This window comes from Polistes canadensis, unplaced genomic scaffold, assembly GCF_001313835.1.
Source record: "Polistes canadensis isolate GaletaPanama2010 unplaced genomic scaffold, ASM131383v1 scaffold_276, whole genome shotgun sequence".
NCBI lineage: Eukaryota > Metazoa > Arthropoda > Insecta > Hymenoptera > Vespidae > Polistes > Polistes canadensis.
In genome coordinates this window covers 56299-76470 of record NW_014569823.1, presented here as the reverse complement: position 1 = coordinate 76470, position 20172 = coordinate 56299, and the positions used below count along the sequence as shown (strand labels likewise).

The 20172-nt window shown below is 35.5% G+C and overlaps 1 protein-coding gene across 2 annotated transcripts in view; it reads left to right on the top strand.

The window, feature by feature from the left end:
* LOC106790994 (irregular chiasm C-roughest protein-like) overlaps nt 1–20172 on the top strand; it is a 121485-nt gene that overhangs the window by 61900 nt on the left and 39413 nt on the right. The window lies entirely within an intron of this gene.

The following is a 20172-nucleotide window of genomic DNA, read 5'->3' as shown; positions in this document are numbered from 1 at the left end:
CTTCGAGTGGCGTTCCGGAGACATACGTTCCTGGAGTGATTTTAGTCGGACGATGGCTTCTCGAAATTAGGAAATGCCGGGCACGCCTCACTGGAAAACAATTATTTGCTGCGAACGACTCATGAAGTACGTGCGGAGCTTTAACAAAGTCTGACGTTAGTACCTAAGTGAACTGGGAAACTTTGAGGGCTAGCTTTTCGGACGTTCGACGTTCCTTTCATTCGTCTTGAAGAAAACGAAAACCATTAATAAAATAGTCTTAGACCACAGAAATGAAAAAAGTCTAGTCATATTCTCTTTAATAAAACGACAATATAGAATTATATTAATTTCTAAATATTAAGATTAATTCTAACTAATGTCGAATGAAAGGAAATGCATCTTTCCATTAATATATGTATATTATTATTTTAAAAGAAATAAATGAACAAAATTATCTACAGTCATAAAGTATATCATTTTTGTCTTCATTCATCTTTCTTTATATAAAGATAACAAGCCAAGTTTGCAAACAAGGAAGTAAGAAAAAGTTATGCTAACAACGATACGGTGATCTTTATCAACATGAATAATAATGTTTGTAAAAAACTATATCAACCGAGAACTTATGCATATTTTATATATANAAAAAATATAGCCTTGTAAGACAATCGTACTGTACAGACTAAAAGCTACGTACATACATACATACATGTATATATATATATATATATATATATATATATATATATATTATATATATATTATGTCATATACATATGTATATATGTGTATTGATTTATTACTTTTCTTCTTTCTCTTACAGCTCGTTATGCATTCGATGCGTCACACTAGGCCAGTTATCGATTCACCTCAGAACATTTTAAGAATATCAATCTTTATCGCTTACTATTATCAGCACATATATGTATATATACGTAAACTTATTTTTTTTCTCTCTCTCTCTCTCTCTCTCTCTCTTTGTCCCTCTAACTTTTTCGTCTCGTTAGGTTATTACGCACGCGAACGAACGAACGAACGAACGAACAAGAAACGTGCGTCGATGAAAGGAAAGCAAGTAGTAGCAAGCAGGGTAGCTCTCGAAAAAGATAGTACCTATACAGATCACTGTAATAGCTAAGTAGTATAAGGCTGTTATATCGTCAGACGCACGCAAAGCGTCTTTCGCGAGCGTTGTAAAAAGCTGCTGGTTTTACATGCGTGCTCACGCGTTTCCTTGCTCGCTCACTCATTTCTATGTATGAATATATGTATGTATTTTCGTAGCGTTGTATGAATGTCAATTTACTTACGATGTATGACGCGTGTAATACGAACCTTCGTACGATAAATTCGAACGACGGACGCTTGAGCAAATTGAAAACGAAAACTAATACGAGGCAAATCCATTAGCTCTCGTTTTACTTGCAAAATACATATTTCTTTTACTTCTTTTCTCTTCGATAAAATTAAAGTTTATTTTATACAAACGTAAGGAATCTTGCAAAGATGTAGTTGGAATAAATCGTGAACATACATATGTAGGATGTATAATACATGAAAAATAAAGAATAATGATAGGATATAAGACTGTTTCAATATTTATTTACATCGTTGTTATTATTTCACACGAATGTGTATCGTATAATTTATGTAATATTTAAGTATATCAAATATCAGGAGAATAAAGTTTATATGTACATATATATACACATGTATACAATTATACGAGCAAACGAATGTTCGCTCGTTAACAAAATAGTATCTCCCACTCTCTATGTCTCTCTCTCTATCTGACACAAAATAATTACCAGCATGATACATTGCATGTGTCTAAGTTATCTATTCCTTCATAGTTAAATTCACAAATACGCGTGTGAAGACAACGTAGTAGTAATTAGAGAACGAGGAAATCATTAGTGTTTCGATCATTTAACGAGTCTAACAAATAAAACTTTTTAATTGATATTTTCACCATATTGTTAATCAACTCAACTACAGTTCCTAGTACATTTTCAATTCTTTTCATTATTATTTTCGTTATTTTTGTTTCGTTCTTTGAATGCAGATTCCTTTTTCTTTTCTTTTGTATTTTTTTTTTTTTACAAGATGGACGTCTTCAATTTTATCGAACGTATATAACGTTGTACGTGCCGGGATGCGTGTTAGAGAGTTATTATCGCTCATAGGGGCGGCGCTCTTACTTTCCGCTTTTTTTCGTAGTACATAATTAAGGCGGAAAAACAAAAGTAAACACGATGGCGGAGGTAGCGCTCGCTCGATACGACAACGACAACGACTACGACTACGACGATGACGACGATGCTCTTGTCTGGCTTTCACTGGACAAAGTAAAAAATTAATAATCCGGTCAAATAATGTTCGCCTTTATGCAAGCTCGTGCTAGTAGTAAAGGATCATTATAAAACGTAATTCACCTTTTGTGTTCTATCCAAAGGAAGATGGAGAAACAAAAAATAAATAAAGAAGAGTATTGCCAACGTTTGATACTATAAATTCTGATATAACTCATCGACGTGAAACAAGGTAACTGAGAAAAAAAAATATTATTAAAAGTAGAAGGAGGCTAGTTATTGTTGGTCTTCTCGAATTAATTGAATATTTCTTGTTATACGTCCAACGACAGAAATTATAAAACCAGATACAAATAGAGAAGAAAGAGATAAATGCAAAAAAATAAATAGTCATATATTTTTACATTTGATATTTTTACATTTGATTTACAAGTTCTAGTTCTTATTATTCCAAGAATATGATAGGACAGAATTAATCAAAAGTTTATTCGGCTATCAACTCGTTGAAAAATTGTATAAACCGAGTAACCATGATACATAGGACGAATAAGAATAAATCCAACAGTATGTGTAGTCGAATTAGTATATCGCACATAGAACGTAAAATAATAATACTCTTTTGTTTACGCGTGCCGTTGACACATTGTGCAGATTTAGTTTCGGAGGAAGCCATTTACAAAGCATTTTTCGTTGGATAACTTTAACCCTCCGTGGTGGAGCTTATTTTTAATTACCTTCATGATAGAGCAAAAGTAAAAAAGAGAGTAAAAAGAGTGAAAAAGTGTGTGAGAGAGAGAGAGGGTGAGACAAGAAAGAGAAGCTCACTGCCGCTCGGCTGTAATCTCCCGAAAGGCCACGAATTACGTTTTTTAATTTCCCACCGCTTGGACGATTATGTCAAGAAATAATACCATCTCTCTTTTGCAATTTCTCTCTATTTCTCTTTCTCTTTCCTTTTTTTTCTTCTCTTTTTCTTGTCTGCTTCGCCCGCTCACAAACTACTAGAAATTCTCTTTTCTGATTATACCATTGTAAAATCTCATCTTAGTCGAGCTTGCATTGAGATTTCATTGGATTTTTTTGTCAAAGAACATTTTTTTTATTTCTTGATTGTTATGAAAATCATTTCTACTTCAATATTTTAATATTAATCAAGGATTACGATATCCCAGTAACAATGGGTAGATATATACGTAATATCCTTTGTCACTGATTATTTTTCTCTTATATTCTGCCATCCTCGTATTTTCAAAGGCTCATCAATTTGTTCTTTAAAACATTTAATTCGAAAGTTTGAATCGTACGAAATTGATACGATACAAATGATCAACGAGAGTCATATTATATTCATTCAATTCTGTTCATCGATGTTTATTCACAGCGTTGCTCGTTGTGTAAAAGGTTAAGCAGTAGAAATTTCAACATCAACTCTCGAACGAGAGTTTGAAATTAAATTTGTACTTTATTCCCATAGTCTCGGCGCTATCGTGTTCTCCCCTTTTTCAATCCCTTTCTCTCTTTCTCTCATGCCCTATCCGTCACCCTTTTCTCACTTTCTCTCTTAGCTTAACCCTTTCTGCGTCTCCAGAGATTGTAAACAGTATAATAATGACCGTTCTTATTACTTATCTACGATGGTTGGAATGAAGAGCTTCGGGGGTCGAACTTTCCGGATTTGCGCCTCTCCGAGATTCTAATTAGTAATGCTAACGAAAGTTCGTGCGGAATAATGAACGGCGTAGCGAGTATCGAATTAAGTGCCGTCTGGATTACGTCAACGCGTTACGAGTGTCAACGTGGTTGTTCGAATTTTGTCAGACCATCCTTGTGAATTTGCGAATGACAACGAGCTCGAGATAGTAAGAGAGAGTAGGATAGATAAATGTAGAAGAAGGAAAAGGGGGAGGAATAAGAGGAAGAGAACGTACGCTAGCATACGTTTGAGTTAGTTAAGTTAACGAAAAATTACCATGAATGCATACACACAGACACAGAAACACACACACACACCCACACACTTGTATACATATAAATTAATTGTGCGTGCTTGACAGAATAATATTCTTATTGTTTGAAAATACGATATCTCGTTAAGAACTTACAATTGTTACAGGAGACTTGGGAATTTCTACAGAATATCTCTCTAAACTTCTATTTTCATTCAGGAGGATTCGCGAAGATTCATGTTCTCATCGAACTATCAAGGAAAATTACTTTTGCTTATGTACGTATCGCAATTTCTAATGTAAGTTACACATTATGCAATAATACCGAACATGGAATAATTTATTGCAAGATATGTGATATTCACCAAGTTTATCGTTTAAAAACAATTTTCTCATTAAAATAAATTTATTATAATAATAAAAATATAATGGGAAAATAATGAAGATATTTGAGCGTTGGTTACGATAAAGCGAACTATTTATCTCGCTTATCTCCTTTATTTCAAATTCTTGTCATGCTAGCAAAGTCTTCTTATTTCTATCTTACTCGACGGCTTTTGTTCTGTCATCTTTTTTATTAGATCGCTGGGGGGGATATGTTAATCTATAATATTACGCCCACAGATAGGATTAAGTTGTCTCTGTCCTTTTTCTTGCTCTCTATTTAAGCGATGACAATTATAAAATTTGATGAAACGATATGAAAAGAGAAGTGAGACAGAATCCACAGCCGATTTTGACAGTTGAACAAAATCATGGAAGGTTCGCGCGAGCGCGTGTGTATGTGTGTCAAGAGAGATACGCCGATCGATAGTTATTGCGAGACACGTTTGTTTATGGAAGGATAAGTGGAGAGATGACATACTTTAAATGATTGTTAGTTAATAGAATACAATACTATACTCTACTAATATTTTCGATCATTTCAACTAACAATAAAATACATTTGTATAATGTTCTTAGCCTTTGATGATTTTAATATTAAAAAACATATAAATAAATAGTAAAAATAAAAGATGACCAATTGTTAGATGTGAAAAAATCGTGTATCTTCCTGTTTTTACTGTTGTACTAACATGTACGATTTTAAAGTATGGGCGTTTCCTGTACATTATTTTCGTATTTGTTTAATTCACTTCTTATAAATAAACCTTTCAAATATTAAACTCATTAAATATGTAATTAAAGTATAATAATGTATTTATTTCTAAATATTCTTCGTCTTAAATACACTATATTAATAGTTTTCAAGAAAAAAATGTAGAGTAAGCATAAAGGTATACGATTTTAAGGGACACTCACTGTATATATGAATCAATTGATTATTTTCTACTTCTATCGCGCGTGGTGACCAATTATATTCTTTTTTATTTATTATTACCCTCTTCTTTTTGTTATTTTTACATTAACTTTTATTATTGCAATATCATAATTTAGCGATAGAGAAAAATCGTTTCTTTAATAAATCATAGTGAAATCCGGTATGAATCAAGAGCACGAGTGCTACCAAGAGAAGAGGATCGAACAAACAACGGCTACTTATCCATCGGAAGTACTTATCTATTGACGTGGCTCTGAGTCGACCAACAAACCGTGTTTTCACGGCTAGCTCGCTCGTTCTTGTACAAGATTACCGATACTTCGAGTATACCGCTTACCGAATTAACGATATTATTGTTTGTTCAATCGGCGTCATTATTCCGGAAGAAGGCTCGATGGAATCTTCTTTATCTTCTATTTCCAATCACAGGATGTTTTCATAAAACACAAAAGCCAACTTCGAATAGAAAAACACTTTAAAGATTTTTAGAAAATTACGTTGAAATTGAATATAAATTTTAATCGAAATGTTCTTAAATTTTATATAAAAATGTATGTAATATTATAATACTTCATTTATATGTAGCAATTGTAGAAAATATTCTTTATATATATATATGTAATATAAAACTTTTTCTCATAGAAAAATTCTGGCTGTAACACTCTTTTACTGTATCTTCCGATCGAATATTCGAGCATTTACTTTCGCGAGAAATAGAGCGTACAGAGGACGAGCTTTTCACCGTATCGTCCTGGAGAGCACTAACGATTTTTGGTCACCGTTACAGAGTTTTAGCGTCATTTCCACACGATAACGAAACACATCATGAAGTATTTCAAAGCTTCGAAGATAGAGACTCTTCCTTCTTCTATCTTTTTCTATCTCTTTTTCTATAAGCCATAGGTAAAGTTATAATATTTAGTGGATATTTCATCGTACCGATTACCAGCATAATATTATATTCGGTCGAGTGATACGTTCGGTAGTATATTATAGACTGCTCGCTCGTTTCGTTGCTAAATTATGTTGACGTTTCTCTAAAATATACGTATACTTGGGAATATATCAAAGGAAACACCTTATAATATGATGTAAGACCAACCGTGGAATAGTTTATGGCAACCAACGGGCTGTTGCCATTCATTGGTAAGAGCGGCTTATATCAAGCGATAGATACACACGCATCTATACATTGAATTCTAGTGTATGTGTGAATGCATGTTGCATAGAAATTCGCAGCACCGGTATTACCAACGTAGTAGTAGTAGTAGTAGTAGTAGTAGTAGTAGCAGCAGTGATATTATAGTAGAGGAATGGTAATGATAACAGTAATACTAACCGTATAGAGAGATGCAACGTCTCTCCCTTAGGATTACGCCGATTCGTCGGACATCGCCGTCAGTTTCTGCCAATGTGTCAGACGGATGTGCTCGATGCCCGTCGGCCTCTTGCGTTGCGAGACTCGAATCTGCAAATGTGTGATTAATTGAAGATTAGTCGAATTACCGGCCAATGTTCTGCGCCTTCCCACGCCGTAGAGAAGGCCGATCATCGAGACGTCACTTGCAGAAAGGACATCGCTTGTCCTCGGGACGTTTCTCGTTAATCGTCGCTTATTGTTAGATTCTACTATTGGTGCATTACCATTGGATACCAACCCTATTTGACATACCTATTCTACCTATTTTATTTTAATGCTGTTCATACGAAACCGACAAACGTTCATTGCTTTTCCTTGAAATTACATTTATTTCAATCGCGTTTTTTTTCAATCATTTATACATGTAATATTTAATGGCTTTTATTTATTTTCCCTTTTACGAGTTTGGGACACTTTTCTACAAACACTTTCTTATTCAATACCACCAAAGAGGTTGCATCTTTTTACTACCTTTTTGGAATCAACAGCACACGGTTCTTGTCCTTTGTTTCATCGCACGGATCACCCATCCTTGTTGCTTGAACTTATTGATCTAACGTATAGTATAGAATAGAAACGTGTTTATTTTAAAAAGTTATAAAAATGAACGAAATGTCTTATATAGTAATTTAACGTGGCTAAATTATTGACTACTTGCAATATAATAAAAAAATAAAAAAGGAAAAGATTGATTTTAGGTGTTGAATACATATTCGCAATTGCAATGGCAAGGAGTGTGTCATAAATTAATAAAGAATACATAAAAGAGACAAGCATTACAAGTACCGTTTGGAATAGTTGATAAAATATTGTAGTAAAATGTTATCGAATCGAAAGCATAATGATCTCAACGACGATGGCGTGCGAATGATAACGAAGGGATAAAATAACGAATGCTCGATGTTCGATCAATTAGACAGAAACGTCAATGAGATGTATTGTCTTCGAAAAACGGCAAGTTATATTTTAGAATTAATGACATTCTCGCAGGATAATTCGAATATATTTTATAACTACCAGCGCGCTCGTATATAAAAGATTATTTCTATATTTAATAGGTTGATTCGATGATGTGTGTCGATCAAACTACGACAGTAACGAATGACGATTAATCGACAAATTTTAATGATGTTTTCGAAAAATGTCTTTAACAGAGTCAGAATTATTTTTATACTATTCTTTCATATCAATGAATGACTTTATGAAAATACACAAAAAAAAACTAACTCACGTCCTAAAAAAAGTAGCATTAGTTATCTTATAATTATCTATAAGAATTTATATGAGAAAAAAATAGTAAGAAAATATTTTATATGATCATGTAAGTACCAATGTGTATGAATCATCTTCTTGTATTGTACTACTGCAGTTGACATAACGAATGGTATCAGACTATTTTCTACTTCGTTTTTCTTTCTCTCTCTCTCTCTCTCTCTCTCTCTCTCTCTCTCTCTCTCTCTCTCTCTCTCTTTCTTTCTACTTTTCTATCCAACACTTTTGAGAGAATTTATGCTCGAGCCGTGTCGACGAAGCGCAGCGATAATGAGGAAATATCGTTTTGCGATATCGATCCGTTTTATATGAAAGGACATGCGACGAAAAAGGCTCGTTACTTGTTATATATACTGTAGACATGAGACACGTGAATCGATTCTATGCATTGAAGCAATATCACAATGACATGAAAAGCAACATTATCTTTTAACAATCAATTAATATCGTACAAAAAAGTCTTGTTATTTTAGCCATGATATTACTTAACGTATGAATGAAAATCTGAACCGTAGATTGTTCATGAAATCGTACGTTTCTTTTTTTTTTATAACTCATACGTTTGAAATCGTAAAAAATAAATTCGTTCTGGCAAAAATTTGTTCATCAATTTTGTTTCCAGATAGAAACTCTAAAACGATTTTGCCCTTAATCCTTTAATACTTTGATTCTTACAAAACCATTTTCTAGTTACATTCGAGTATTGCACAGAATTTAGATCAAAAGTTATTCCCTTTTATCAGCAATACAATGCTATCCGGTTTATATCGTCAAACGAATCTTACAAACGTTATAAACGTTGGTTAGTTTAAAAAATCATTTGAATACTGATAACGTTCTTGTGTGAAAAAAAAAGAAATATACGTTTCTCTCTCTCCACTAATTTTTATAGGTCACGTTTATTACAATCGTAGTATTTCATCGAAAAAAGTTTGTTGCGACCAAAACTCGTATACAAATATCGAGCAATAAATATTGAACAATAGTAGGTACAGAAAGAAAAACACGTATTTCGCGTAGGTATTATTACAACAACCGGAGGTAAAGCTATTGAACGAACGAATTCTACTTTACGGTAAAAGGGACAAAAGCGTGGTGGACGCTCGTATCCGCCATGAATCATAATCGATGCCAGGAAAGTGCAAAATGTTTCTTTCTCACGCTTCGAACTTCCTTGAAATATCGTCTTCACGAGGAAGCTAGCAAACGAGACTTCCATTTTCACAAATTAGCGAAGCAATCTTCCTTTCCAATTTCAAACATATTTATTATACTTTATAGTATAGTAGTTCCTACTTTGCTAGAGAATATTTGCCGAAGGGCAAGAATAGTGATGTGTGTGGTGTGTGTATGTGTTTCTGTGTAGTTCCACGAAAAAGGGTAGAGAATATTTTCCTGGTAAGCGTATTTTCCATGCGCGTCATTTAAATTGCAGCACACTCGCGGGCAAAAAGCAATTGAATCTATTCGCTAGTTCCATTTTTCCGTGGTTTCCCATATGCCAGAGGACCGTAGAGAACGGCAACTGCAATTTCCCGGTGCGTAAATGGCAAGGACATTGGCAATGTCTATCTCAAGCGTGGCTGAACATATTACCCCCTTACATGTATGACATACGTATCGTGGTATAACAATACGACACATAACTCGCATTCTATTCTTGAACGTGTACATACTAAACTCTCTATACATAGATAGAAAAGAGAGAGAGAGAGAGAGAGAGAGAGAGAGAGAGAGAGAGAGAGAGATGAAGAGAGAAAAAGAGGAACATAAAGACAAGAGAACTACAATTTCGTTCCAACTTGAAAATAATATTGGTGTAAGTTAATTCTCAAAAGGGAAACTCTTTTGTTACAAGATTTCTACAAACATCAAAAAGCTCAGATTTATAGCTTAATTTTTTAATTTTCATTTATATGATACTCTTTTCGTTTCTATTAAATTAATTTAGAGATAACGCAAAGATCGTTGAAATTTGTAAAATAATAATTATTAGTCTAATATTTGTATTAATAATTCGTATACATTAGTCGGTAACCACTTGTATATTACTATGTACTATGAACTATATTATTACGTATGTTAACATCGTTTTCTCGATGTACGCTCGAACGCGTCTCTACGCTTTGATACGATCGGCCCTTACGAAGAACGTTTTAACTATCTAGGTCATGTAGGCACGCGCGCGCGTGTACGCATTTCTCTTCGTTTCATGATCGTTTCATCGTGAAGCAAATATTGAATTTGCATGGCCGTCTCGTTTCTGCAATGCGGATAAATTCACTTTCGCCCGGCCGAGTTTATGCGTTCATCCGTAGAATTATGATGAGAAAAAAAAATATGAAAAAATAAATAAGATCTTTGTATACTTTAAATGGGGAAAAAAGTATTTTTCAAAAAGGAAATCTAGTAATTTAATTACAACTCGTGCATATTCGTAAATACGAAAATTCTCGTTATTGAGGGAAATGAGAAAGAAATTTGCAAAAATTGATCAAAGTAATATATATCTTACTTATCGTGTTTTGCGTGGAAATCGAGTAATATGCCATAAATAAAAGCGAGACTATGAGATATAATCGATAAGAAAAACGCAAGAAGAAAAATGAGGTAATAAGTAAACTTCAACGCCTTCGTAACATCCACACTGACGGACGTAAAGGTTCTTTAAACGTACATTTTCAAGGGTTCGAGTATAAAATATACGGCATGAAAGTATCACTAGAGAAATTCCATGAAGGAGAAAGGAAAAAGGTTAAGGAAAGTGAGAAAGAGAGAGAGAGAGAGAGAGAGGAAGATATGAGAAAAAATTTATTTGCTTTTTTAAGTCGAATTGCTCATACCTACCTACCCTATCTGTTTTCATACTTACCACGTGTTGCACAGCTGATTAACAAGCTTCAAAGTACACGCACCATCGGAACGATCGATCGAAACGTTTGAGATTCTTTTAATAACGAGTAGTTACTATAGAAAAAAGTAAGCGTTGTTTATGTATGCTCTCGTAGAACGTCGAGAAACACTAAATTAACTTTCAACATTGACATTGACGTGACTTCGAAAACGATTGACGTTGCCGTCGAGTCATCGAATCGAAACGTCGTCGTCGTCGTCGTCGTCATCGTCGTCGTCGTCATCGTTAAATATTCTCGTGGGACTTATGCGTGTGTTGTGTTATGTATATGCGTGCGAAAGTAAACGTGGTTGTGTAGTCGTATATATGTACATAAATATAATATATATATATATATATATATATATATTCCCAGATGCATACCTATACTCTATCCAACATTTCACAGACACGTCGCCCTTCTCGAGACGTTGGGAACTTTGAGGACAAGTCATGAGAATATTTTCTCGAGGTGTTACCCTTGCATCAGACGCCCAATCTTCGATTTGTCCGAGAATCGAGTCAAAACCGAGCTTGTTAGAGCCAACGAGGACGACAACGACGACGACGACGACTTCGTATAATTTGGAATTTTTCTATCATAAAATCTTCGACGAAGTTCTGTATATTTTACTATCTGATGGTGTTTGTACAGACCTTTATTGGAAGCTATTGTATTCAAACAGTATACAATAGTCGTCTTGATTTAACTCGCTTATTAAATGTTGTCTTATAAGTATAGTGAAAATAAGGGCCCGTATATAAATCGTCCATGTTATTTTTTAATTTAATTATCACTCGAATGGTAAATTATCGTATATCATACTTATCTTGGAGAAAAATAGAGAGAAAACTAGCGAAATATATTATACAGCGTGTGTTTCTTTGAATAATTCATGTGGGATCATCACGAAGATAAAAGAATAAAATACAGGCGTGTTCGATTTGTAGAAAGAAAATCTTCGTAGAAATATAAGAGGAAGGTGTGGGCTTTTGAAATCGTTAAGAAACGATAACAGGATACAAGAGAGAACATGGGATAATACACAGCTGTATTTTTCATTTTATCTATGCTTTTCCTTCACGTGTAAATAAAAATAGATTTATACGTTTGAATAAAGCAATACTATTTTCAACAGATCACGCGCACAAATCGCTAACATTATTAAACTCTTCAATTTAATGTTCCAAATATTTGAAAAAGGCTTTTGATTCCATCAAATTAACATAGATTAAAAAACGAATACGATCGATTAGTTTATCGATTTAAAAGAAATCTCTTTAACTTTCTATCAAATGATAAATATTTTTTCACTGTAGAAATATAAACGAAGTTAATTGATTTGATTGCGCATGTATGCACATTGTAGATATGTATGCATGCCTGTGTGTGTATCGTAATCGCATTTTTTTTTAATCAATTTTAATAAAAAATGTGTACAGTCAGATAAACGAAGTTTTTTACTCTCCTAGGATTTATTTTACAACGATAGGAAACGCCTATAAAAAAAAATAAAAAAGAAAACGAAAACACGTTGAGAAGAACGATTAACGTGAACGCCCACCGTTCGGAAGATTATTTTCGTAAACACGCACGCCACATACAACATACTGGTATTAGTTATATCGTTCGTTGAGGGCTGAGTCATAGCGACATCATTTTTGATTGGTTTCGAAAGCATACCGGAAGTAGAACTTAACCTCTTCGAGAGAGAAAAGATAGAGAGTGGGAGAGCATGTGTGAAGAGAGTGAATAAGACTCAAAGAGCGAGAGGGAGAGAAAAGGTGGTGAAGGAGGAGGAGGAGGAGGAGGGGAAAAGTAACGAGGGATTGAGATTACACTTGAGGGAGTACTCCAGCGCTTCAGGATTTAAGCATTATTCCTCGTTCGAATCGGTCGACATTAACGAAGCCATTAGTACTTCCTTAACTCCGCGACGGCTGTGCCAATGGAACTGAAATCGCAGCTACGAAATGAAAGCTGCATCGAGTAATGGAGCGGCCATCTGTCGCTTAAAAAAAAAAAAAGACTGAGCTTTCTGCCTACATACCTTTTATTCCACATCTCTCTCTCTCTCTCTCTCTTTATCTCTCACAATCAAATTTACTCCCTCTCACAGGAGGTATATCACTTTTTATCATAAATCATATTTCCAAACTCGTTAGTGAAGCCGCAAAAGTTCTCCTGCAACTTTACCAATTATTTTTTCACACCTTTTGCGACTAAGGAAGAACCATCAATCGGAAGAGAGAGAGAGAGAGAGAGAGAGAGAGAGAGAGAGAGAGAGAGAGAGAGTTTACTTTGAAATGGTTCGTAAATTCAAACTCCGAAAGATACTATGAACGGCAATGAAACGACGGCAGCTTTCGTATCGACAGGCATTGTTGTTGACATCAAATATTATGCTCTTTATCACACGAAAACGTATCTCTCTTGGAACCTGTTTGATACTTATCGGCATTCAAGAATGAACTACTATGGAATAGTACTATGGAAACTACGTCTTACGTCGGCACGCCTAACCGTTGCCATACTGCGCTTGCTGCATTGTATGCTTACACGACAATCAACATGGTTCGTGTGAAACGTCGTGCATACCAAGCCTACTTGTCTACCGACGCCAATACTACCCTACATATGTATACATACGTATATATATATATATATATATATATATATATATATATATATATATGTATGTATTTCTGTACACACGTACTTACAACGTACACATATTCCTAGTTTAGTGTGCATGCGATACAATGTAGTGTTGTTGGGAAACATCGACACGGTACACACGCTTGCATGCTTTCTATAGGAAAACGCGTAGGCATTCGGGCTATAGTGGTGAGATTGGGTAAGGTCACTTCACAATCTCCGCTTGCAAGGGAACCGAAATGAAAATGAAAATACTTCGTTCATATTTTAAAGAGAACCTACTTTACGATTTATTCCTCAGACGTAACGTTTAAAAGGAATTACTGTGGTTTCGTAATGTAATAATTTTAATTACTTTCTTAGAATAAACACATTAAATTCGAATGAATTTAATATGAACGTATTATTTGGCCAAAATTTGTCTTAAAGAATTGGTATATTTTGTTGTCGTAAGATTTAAGGATTACTTAATCGGTTAAATGATTGAACTTCGATGTGTTTCATCCCATAAACGAAAAAATACTATAAATGGTAAGAGGAAAAGAAAAATCGAACGAAATATACGCTTAGTAAGAAGAAAAGTACTGGCGAAGCTTTTAGAGAACTATCCGGAGCAGCTTTTAGTGCGTTTCATCCAGGTAAGTACCACCACTGAGGGGGGGGCAGGGGGAGGGAGCCGCTTAAGAACAATCGAGGTGTGTTCTCTTACGATTCGAAACGCGACAGACGCGTCATTTCAAACGACAGCAGTAGCGAAAGCACTTGCCGTAGTACTTTGTCCGTCGAGCCCATTATGAAAATGATGCACGCCCTTTGTCAATCGTTCCTTCCGAAAGGTATACTTTTCTTCTTTCGTAAAACGAATCGTCCTTGCCAAATTTGTTAAGCGAGTCGTTTATTACACTAATTGATCCTCGAGGTAAAAAAAAAAAAGTCGCTTTGATTTTTTTATGAAAAGACCCCATTCATTTGTTTCAAAAGGATTCTTGATTAATTTCTCGTTAGAGAGATTTATTACTTGCTTGAGAAAAGTGCTCTATTTGTATGATACTGTTTAATTGAAAAAATAACTAACGTTTAAATTTACATGAAGATTGAAAATGTGTCTCTGTAAAAGCTCCTATTATTCTTTGAGAAATCTATCCAAGATATGCCCTCCTTTCTCTTGATCTTTTTTTATTTCCTTTTACTTAAGGAAATATCGGAAATCGAAATAATCAGAAAATATATATGGCTGTCTCCTTGGATGTGTGTGTGTATATATATATAAGTGCGATTGAAAGAGTGTGGGTAGTTATATTTAGATAGCTGTCGGAACGAGAGGAGGAAGGTATATAGATGTATCGGTTCCTGTATAAATTACACATTCGCAAACGTATAGGTGCTTCTGCAGGGAGTCGCATGTAAGCTCGATTTGTGCTTGCGCAAGCGTACATATTTAAGTATATGTATATGTGCATTTCGTACGAGGGTTGGTATCTAATACGAAAACAAGTTACTCTGACCCAAGGGGCCCCTATCTTTGATACTGGGTCATCCCATAACAAATTGATCGGTGGCATTGGATCGTAGAGCTTTGGAACAAGTCTTTCGTGTTTCGTCGCGGGACAAAGTCCTTTGTGAAGCTTTCGTTTAGTTTCTGCCAACCCTCGTACGCTTTACATTCGGCTTCTATGTTTCACGATAAACATACGGCCTTGTGTCTCTATCCACCATTATTTCTTTCTCTGTCTCTTTCTTTTTATCTCTTTCCGCTTGTCATTCCGTCCTTCACTTTATCTCTATCTCTCTTTTTCTTTTTCTTTTTTTTTTTGAATGAGATCTTCAGTCTCATCCGAAAAAGAAAAAAGAAAAATGTAAAAAAGAAAAAAAAATATAGAAGAAGCGAGCGCAGTCTCGATGTGAAATGCATCTATCTATACATACCCTTTTCGTCTCGCATAACATTCGCACGCTTGAAATTCCATTTTCGTCGTTGCCATGCAGAGCTCTTTAATAATTATCATCGCTAAATTAAATTAGATGGGGAAAGTTAAAACGGTAGATAACTGAGTATCGTATTTTCTATATGGTCGATCGAAAGAACGTTCTTCATCGTCAAATATTGATTAAAATCGATTTAATTCGATACAAATGCGGTGTATAATAAACGAACACATAGACCTACCTGCGGTACATCTATTCGCACTCATTCTATCGTTATTTTTCTCCATACTCTTTCTCTCTCTCTCTCTCTCTCTCTCTCTCTCTCTCTCTCTCTGAATTTTAGTAGAGGAACGATCAACGATCTCATTTAAATTTAAACATTACCATGAGTTCTAGCCGATAATTGTCGCGACATTCGGGATTAATTGTTGGAACAGCACGGCAATTAATTATCGCACGATTCTGTCCGCGTCGAGGTATTTTATTGGCGAGCAAGAGACCATGATCTATACAAGTGTGCGAGTATGAGTGAGATAGAGAAATAAAGAGAGAGAGAGAGAGAGAGATAAAAGGTTTGACGCACGCGTGGACGCCATCGAAAAGAGGGGGGAGGGAGGTTTTCTCGTTCGTGCGTTTGCTCGCACCCACCATTACGTCATAGCAACCTACGAAATTCTAACGCTCTCCCCCCCCTCTCTCTCTCTCTCTATCACGATTGATAAAAAACAAGAGGATCTGATTGGATCCATTGACGTAGCACGCGTAACATTTTCATGCAAGCCATTCCCCATTCTTTCTCACTCGTCCTCCCTTCTCTTGTAAATATTGCGATTAAACCATCGGTTAGCCTCACAAAAACCAAATTAAATATCACGCTTGACCTCTCTCTCTCTCTCTTTCTCTCTCTCTTTCTATTCTTCTTCTCTTTAATTGTAACTCACCATGGGGAAATAAAAAGGAAACATTTGCTATTTGTATTTCTTTCTCTTTTTCAACTTGTCGATCTATCATCACTCGTGAGTATTAAATATTTCATCGAAAAAAAAAAAGAAAAAAATATATATTGTATATACGTATATAGACAAGAGAGAGAGTTTCGCGTATTCTCTACGCCCAGTCGAATATTTATGAAATTCTTCGAAGAAATGTTTGTTTAAGCACGCGTCGTTGTTCTACCAACTCCGGAAATAATCCAGCGATGATCGGAAGATAGTGTTCCAGCCACGTAGATTCGAAAACAAAAAAAAAAATCTTTTCTCCATACTATGGAAACTTTGCTCTTATAGGAAAACTCGAAATGGCTTGCGTCCAAGTTGGAATATAAAGCGGAAGCGAAACCGCCATAAATCCGATACATACCGCGGCACTATACGCTACGGAAATTCGTTATCGGATACAATGGCAATTTTTCTCTCTCTCTCTCTCTCTCTCTCCTGTTACTTTCCCCATTGGTACCTTTTTCTACCCGACATCCCTTTCCCTCTGTGACCCCTCGAACGACAACACAACATTGGGATACAGAGAGCGGCTTCTTCGTTTTAGGAAGCGCTACGAACGCGACACGGTAACACGAGCTTTTCTCGAGGCTCGTCGTCGATCCGGCCGACTGGCTGGCTGGCTGGCTGCCGATGAATTACGAGATCGTAGATCGAGGGAAGTCGTTAAAAAAGTATCGCCACATTTTTTCTTAACATCTGCGAACGATTTGGTACGAAAGAGGGTTCGCTCGTAGTATAGTAGCAGCAGTAGTAGTGTAGTAGTAGTAGTAGTAGTAGTAGTAGTAGTAGTAGTAGTGTAGTAGGAGAAGGAGGAGGAGGAGGAGGTAACGTTCTTCAGACAGGACGAATGTTTTACTCCGAAATCCGATCCGATAGGAACGTTACGAAATACCAAGAGAGAAGCTTGTACACAGTGCCTATACTTCTGTCATGGGATATACATATATCCCAGGAGACGATCCATAAACTTTGGATCTGCTCGCAGTCATCCATTTTCGAACGAAACGTATTCGCGTACGTATGTATGTATAGGTAGGCATCTATTATACGTACCTACCTATATTTACGTTTATACACTATTTAAAAATATTCATGTTACTAATATCAACATATACATATGTATGTAAATATATTTCCCTACGCATTTATGCATTTACACGAATGTATATTCATAAACGTGGAAGGGTAGAAAAGTTCTTATACATATGTATCTATATTTATACGCGTATAAACATCGCAAAGTTTTGATCCCCTACCCAAAGGATACCGACCCAAGGTCTTGCGTACTTGCTCATTTTCCAAGGATTACGTCTTCACCTACCTACCTTCTATACACATCAAAACATAATCTTCTCCGGTTGCAAAACGAGCGGATCGTTCGTGCGAGTGGCTCGACCGAACAACACAGTTAATATCTGGAACGCGTTGGACACGAAAGCGTCGCTTTCGTGATATATTGTAGCCATATAAACTACGGCTTTACCAACGATACGCTCGCAAAACGGTAGACTGATTTCCATGTTTATGGAAGGTCAGCATGGGGTTAACCCACGACACTACCGCCGAAGACCTATGTTAAACGTCGACCGAAGAAGACGCTTTTTTCTCAGTTAGTTTTCGAATCTTTTTTACCATCTTTATTTAAGTATTATAATATTATGTATATATAAGTCGCTCGTAAAATATTTAACTTCGTGTAAAGAAGATTGAAACCGAAAAATAAATTCAATATTTTTATCGGTAAAGTATTATTGACTTTTGAACCAGAAACATTTTAAGAACACCCTATGTATATACATGTAGATATATATAAGAGAGAGTATAAACGTTTACATACACACCAAGTATGTAGTATTAACGTGGACGGCACAAGCGCAATTATTATTACTCTCGTTATTTCTTCACTCCATTCAAACCGTACTAGCAGCAGTCACTCGCCGAGGTTATTATCCTATTGAGCTTGTAAGAAACGGTCGGGAATGATGTCGTACGAGCATCTTACGACATCCTCCCTTTCCTTTTCTCTCTCTATCTCTCTTTCTCTTTCTTATTCTCTCTCCCACTTTACTTCAGCGTCTAGCAAAAAGACGAGACAAGAAGAAGGTCGGTTTACCGCTTTAACGTTGCAGCTTCCCTTCCAAGAAACGAGCTTCCATCTGAGCTGATCGAACGAAACTCCTTCCTTGCACGGTGAACGTGGGATCAAAGGCGGCTAAAGAAAAAGATGAACATGTATTACTTTACTTACTTTCTTGATTACTCCCACGTTTGAGTTCGCTATTAAAAATAAAACCAACAATGAGAAGAGGAGACTTTCTGTTTTTTTTTCGTCGAATTTTCGTCTGCGATGGAAGTGAAAAGCTTTTGTGTTTTTTTTGTTTAGCTTTACTCGTCGATTTGATCGATCATCTCGCTTCTTTTAGAAATGATGTCGGTATAGAGCAAAGGATAAACGATAAAGAAAGAGACAGACAAAGAGAGAAAATCTTTCATTTGGACTCCCCAGTTATTAGATCAAGAGCAGATATGAAGACAGATGAGGACTGATTTGAATATAAATAGGGGGAACGGAGGTTAATTGAGTACCCAATGAAGAAATCGAGAAATTATTTCGTGGCAAACAATATTCTATCTCTTTATCTAATTTTCTCTCTTTCTCTGTCTTTATCTATATTTTTTTGCTTCTTCTTATCTATCTCTGTCTCTCCTTACTTTTTCTTCTTTTTCTTTACGGACAAAAACGTTTCCCATCCGGAAAACGTCGAGATCGGAAGATAATAAGGGGAAGGGACTTTCGGAAGAAGGATCACTTTGGAAAGACGGCAATTATCTGGCGTAATTAGACGACAAATTCTCTGTTTTTTCTTCTTTGAGGTGTCACCTTCTCTTATCCTGTTTTTTCTCTCTCTCTCTCTCTCTCTCTCTTTTAACTTTTCCTTTTTTATTATTTTTTCTTTCTTTATTTTTTTTCTTTTATTCCTATTTCACGGAGCGGTTATTTTATACGAAAAAACAAATAGCAAAGGGAAAAGGTCGATTTCGAAAGTGTACTCTTGAGGTAACACACGCCTTGGAAATTTCTCCATTTTGTGGCTCTGCCGTTTTTCTGTTTACTACGAACGTAGAAAAAGAAATACGAGAGTAGCCTTGGAAAATATTACGAGAAGAAAGATAGAAAAGAAATGAAATCGTCCATGAAAATGACAATGATCGATTGGATCTTGAATAATAAAGAAAAAAAATAAAATGGAACAAATAATACGAAGAAGAAGAAAAAAAACACGAGAATGGAATCTAATATAAGAGGGATCGATAAAGTTGTTAGTTGAAGCGAACGAACGATTGATCGATTATTAGCATAGTAACTTTGTCCTTGAGGCTTATTTGACGTAATGATGTCTAAATGAATAACGAAAAGGTTGTTCTTCGTGTATCAACTCTCA